The sequence below is a fragment of the Triturus cristatus genome, chromosome 9 (genome assembly GCF_964204655.1).
Source record: "Triturus cristatus chromosome 9, aTriCri1.1, whole genome shotgun sequence".
Classification (NCBI taxonomy): Eukaryota; Metazoa; Chordata; class Amphibia; order Caudata; family Salamandridae; genus Triturus; species Triturus cristatus.
The window spans coordinates 1020910343-1020915954 of NC_140592.1; positions in this window are offsets into that span (position 1 = coordinate 1020910343).

Here is a 5612-nt window from a genome sequence, read left to right on the forward strand (position 1 = left end):
ACTCGACATGTTTTGATAAAGCCAAACCAAAGATAGCATTTAACCGCGAGGTTCATAATGCACTTAAGAGTATATGGTATGACGATATCTGGAAACAGTAGAAGGAAGTTGTTCCGACCACTGCAGACAGGCTCAGCTCATGCCAGAGCACCATCTCACATGGAACCAAGCACTCTGCCTTCAGGATTGTTAAGGCCTGCCATAGGAGTGACTTATAGGTTACCAGGTGTCCCATTTAAGGTTAGGTATAGGTATACTACACCTAAGTAAGAGGTGATTACACCAACTTACCCCAGCTGAGTGATCGGCCAGTTGTGTCAAATTGTTAGGCCAAGCCTGGGGTGGCATAATACATGCTTCAGCCCCTGGCAGGCCTTGGGTACACCAATGCCCTGGGTACCTAGTGTACACTGGTACAGGGGCTGACAGGGTGATCCAACCAATTGGGTATGTACCTAGGGTACATGGAGTCCATTTTAAAGAGAGAACAGCCAGGCTGAGATCCTGAATAGCAGGATCTCAGGCCAACTAAGTCGAAAAACCAGCTAGACACTAGGCAATAATTTGGGGGTAACCATAGTCAGATATCCACCTTCCTACATGCGTACTTTCTTGGGCATTACTTCATACTGAAGGCACTGGATCCCGAGTTTTTCTTTGCTGGTAAAACCATTGCTAGCATTAACATATAAAGATACACCGAATCCTGTCCCATGGTCTGAAGAGTGTCAGAAAAGTTTTTTGGAATTACGCAAGGCATTATGTTCAGCTCCTGTGATGGGTACCCCCGACTATAGTAAACCGTTTACCTTGTATGTTTATGAAAAGGACGGTTGCGCATTGTCAGTGCTAACACAGCCTTTTGAAGACAGACCGCGTCCATGCGCGTATTTTTCGTCGACTTTGGACCCTGTAGCGAGGGCATTGCCAAGTTGTTTAAGAGCCACAGCGGCAGCAGCTGTGTCTATTCGACAGTCTGCTGGATTAGTGATGAATAACACATTGATTGTAATGGTTCCCCATGCGGTGGACACATTCTTAAACAGGACCAAGACACAGCATTTAACTAATGCTCAATTGTCAGGGTATGAATTGACACTGTTAGCAAACCATGTGCACATAAAAAGGTGCAACACGCTGAATCCAGCCACATTATTGCCAATTTAAGCAGACACAGATGAGGTTGAACAGCATGATTGTCTGTTCAGAACAGAAGAAGAAACAAAAGGGAGAGTGGATCTTAAAGATACTCCCCTGGTTGAATGTGATGGTACCTTATGGGTGGATGGTTCATGCTTCAAGCTTCCGAATGGTGATACGACTGCTGCATATGCTGTCACGACTCTGCACGCGATTGTTGAAACTGCACGCGTACCACATAATTCAGCCCAAGCAGCAGAATTAATTGCACTTACAAGAGCATGCGTGTTGTCGAAAGGAATAAAAGTGAACATATATACTGACAGTCAGTATGCTTTTGGTGTAGCCCATAGTTTTGGGCGTTTGTGGAAAGAACGTGGTTTCCTGACCTCGCATGGAGCTAAGATTCAGAATAGTCAGTTAGTGAGTCACTGACCTTGCCGTTACAAGTCGCGATTGTGAAATGCAGCGCACACAAGAAGGTTACCGATGATGTTGGGCGTGGTAATGCATTTGCTGACGAAACCGCGAAAGAAACAGCAAAAGATGTGATAACTAGAATGTATGTTGCAGGCCCTGCAAGATGGGTTGGTGATGTTGGAATGTGTGAAGACACGATAGAGAGTGTGAAGTCCCTTCAAGCTGAAGCCACAGAGAAAGAATTGAGTATGTGGAAAGAGAGTAAGGGTAAATTAGATGAAAACGGTTGTTGGATTGATTTGTCAGAACACCGGCGATGGTTGTTACCTGATGCATATGTGCTTCCAGTGGTCACGATGGCACATGGAATGGCACATATCAGTGTGAAAGGGATTTGTAAATTGTTGGCTCCAGTATGGCAGAATGCTGGAATCCCTAAATGTGCAGAGAATGTGGTCAAAAATTGCATGGTATGTCTGAAATACAATCGTGGTAGGGGAACCCCAACTCCACCTGGTCATTTTGCGCCTCCATCATATCCATTTGAAGTTCTGCAACTAGACTTCATCCACATGGAAAGATGCAACAATTTGAAATATGTACTGATTGTTGTTTGCGCTTTTTCAAGATGGATAGAAGCATATCCCCTAAAAGACAATACGGCCTTATCCACAGCTAAAGCCCTTGTCAAAGATTTTTTCCCTAGGTTCGGAATGCCGAGGATGGTATGGAGTGATAACGGTAGTGAATTTGTAGGTCGAGTGATGAAGGATGTGTGTGAGGGACTAGGCATTAAGCAGAAGTTCCACGCTGCAAATCACCCCCAATCAGCTGGATTAGTAGAGTGCTACAATGGCACTTTGAAACTTAAGTTGGCCAAAATTCAGGCGAGCTCCGGTCTTAAATGGCCTGACGCTCTGCCCTTAGCACTCCTATCAACAAGAATGACTGTGCATTCACGAGTGGGACTTAGTCCGTATGAAATTGTGTTTGGCCGTCCGGCCAATGTATGGGGAGTGCCAAGGCCGACAAAATTCAGTGAAATCGAACATCCAGTACTGCTTGATTATCTGTATGAATTGACGGCTAAATTGCGTGTCTTACACCAACAGGTTCACGATACTCTGCCCCAGGCCTCTTAAGCTCCAGGACACCCTATTAATCCTGGAACGTGGGTGCTGATTAAGAATTTTCAACGTACGAAAAATGATGAGCCCCGTTGGATCGGCCCCCACCTAGTCCTGCTATCGACAAGATCAGCGGTTCGAGTGAAAGGGAAAAAGAATTGGATACACGGCATACATTGCAAGAGGATCTCTTTGCCCCTACCGTATGATCGGTGGGTCCAGGAGGGGATCGCTGACTCCGAGGCTGAGACTGTGCCTCGTTTTGTGCCTTTTAGCGATGCACGTGTAAAGGGAACAAATACAGAGCAAGAAAGTGACGACATTCTGCAAGAAGCTACATCGCCATCAATTCGATTGGACACCACAGAGCCTGAACTCTTGTTTCAAGATCAGACAGTACCTGGGAAAAACAGGTATAATTTGAGGCCAAGAACTATGGACCAATAAAAATTCTTTTTCTTTGATATTTTCAAAAGTGCAGCTCTCTCATCTGAAAAACTTTTTGACTTTTTGTTTTTCGAACCACCATCCGGGTTCAGCTGCAGGGTCGCGGTGCCAAGCCTTTGGGGTACAGCCGAAGACGTTAGGTCTACGGTTCTGGTTGGTCTAGGGCGTTCCCTGAACTGACAGTTGTACTCCTTAGCAGAAGATACTCATCCGCCGCGAGCAGCACGATTAGAGGATGGAGAGGCCCAACGAGGAAATAAATTTCAAGAGCAGAATATGTAAAATAATGAATAGCAAATGTTTTGTAGTATTATGTCTGTTTGTGCTATCTAGCATAATTATGTTTTCTGTAGGTTGTGTATTATTGTCTTTCCAAGTGTCATTTGCACCCACTGTACAGCCCACACCTCTTCCTACTGTTTTCCCGCACTCTTTCCACCCTCTGCCAGAACACGAACAAGCTAGACGTGCTGAATTTGTAAACAATTCGTTCATTCAACTCCTACACCAGCACCAACTAGTTATGAATACAACAAACTGCTGGGTGTGTGGTTTGATGCCGCATACCATTAATAAGGGTATCCCATATCTAGTACTGCCGTTTAGCTATAATGGTTCATCATGGGAATTCCAGACCATCTTTCTTTTTGCGCTTGAAACCTACTCCCAGCGACCACCACGTTCCACTAGACTTAACTCGAACAATAAAGCCTTGATGAGAGGAGTTGCAGATATGAGTAGAGATATCGATGCATATACATCTATTCCCAAGGATGAGTTGCGAGCTTATGTAGGTTGGAACGCGACGGGGTATAGCATTAGTTTGGGCGAAAAACAGCGCAAAAGTTCATCTCCAATTTGGGTTGTACCACACATGGGTCGCCTTTGTTTACAAGGCAATGGTCAAAATCCAAGAGCTCAACTAGGGAAGAGTAACTGTACTGAAACGTACACTTTTCCATCACAGTTTTCCCCTGCGTTTTTAGCTGCCAAGGGTACATACTTTGTCTGTAGTGATTGAGCATATACATGGTTGCCCCCTGATTTCTCGGGCACGTGTTATGTTGCAAATTTGCTACCGCCAACATTTACTGCTGCCTCTGATTATCACAAGACCAGAGTTGTGAGAGGCGTTGTTAGTAAGGAAGATACTGCCGGTCAGGAAGCGGGAGACTTTTTCCTGGGTTTCCTGCCGTTTTGGGGACCAATGGTCAATAGTCGGAACCTGAGACAACTGACTCGTGTAGTTGAATCCACTGTTAATGTAACGGCCGGTGCCCTTGATAACTTGACAGCTGAGCTTCAAGCGGATCGCCTCATGACGTTGCAGAACCGTATGGTTCTAGATGTCATACTTGCAGACCGTGGTGGGGTATGCAAGGTTATCCAATCGAGCTGTTGTATTTTCATACCAGATAACGCTCCAACAGTCTACCAGGCCATTTCCAAACTACATAAGATTTCCGAATCCATTCACGTGGATAAAGGAGATTGGTCAATGATGGGATGGTTCTGGGGACTGATATCACCTTGGGGATGGAAGATTCTAATAGTCATTGGGATGATCTTAGCCATTCTTTTCCTGTTCTGTTTATGTATACAGTGAGCTCCTGTAATGTGTAGCCTCTGTGTTACATCATGTGTAAGGAAACCTGTATCAAGGGACGAGCTAAGCAATAGGATGATGCTACAGCAACATCTCCATGACTTTAAGAACATAGACTTGGACTCAGATTAGTATAGTTCTTGCCTATGTAAGGGCATAAGGAGGGTCTGTGGTACAGTAAAATTCGGAACCGTGTAGGTGGCATGGTCCCACCATGCCAATTTTGGTATCAGCGAATCGCAAATGAGTAACGCGGTATGTATGAGTGTTTCCGTCATGTTTCACTGATGAATTCACCGTGCATACGATACCACATATTGAACCCTTTGGGTTCCATTTTAGAACAGTAGCCATTTTGTGGTTGCCCTCACATAGGCTGCGCACTAAGGCCATGCCTAGGCCTAAAGGACACGTACACCTTCTGTGACTTCTCTCTGACCTGTGCAAACTGACTCCGCTGCCCGAGGTCAATCCTGTCCGGCCGGTTCCTTTCCTCGCGGCCTAATGTGATTAGCATCAGGGCTCGACCCATCATAAAGCCCCTGTTCGCACACGATCTCTGACTAAGCTATTTCACACCTGACTCTGTTTCCTACTTTATGGCTTGTTTTACGAGCAGGAGGGGCCCGTTTTATTGGTGTCCGCTGTTATCTGATGAGGGTTCTGAGCCTTGCTGGGTACAATGACTGTATGCTTAACGAACTGAAATGTGGGATTGTCATTATGGCTCTGCTGTTCCTTTGAAACGAAAATATGTGAATGACCACTTGTAAAATAGGGGCGGTGTTGCCCAGAAGCGTAATATTCTGTATATAAGAAAAGACTGTTTTCTGGTTCGGGAGCAGTCTCCTGAGAACATACATCGTGTTGTA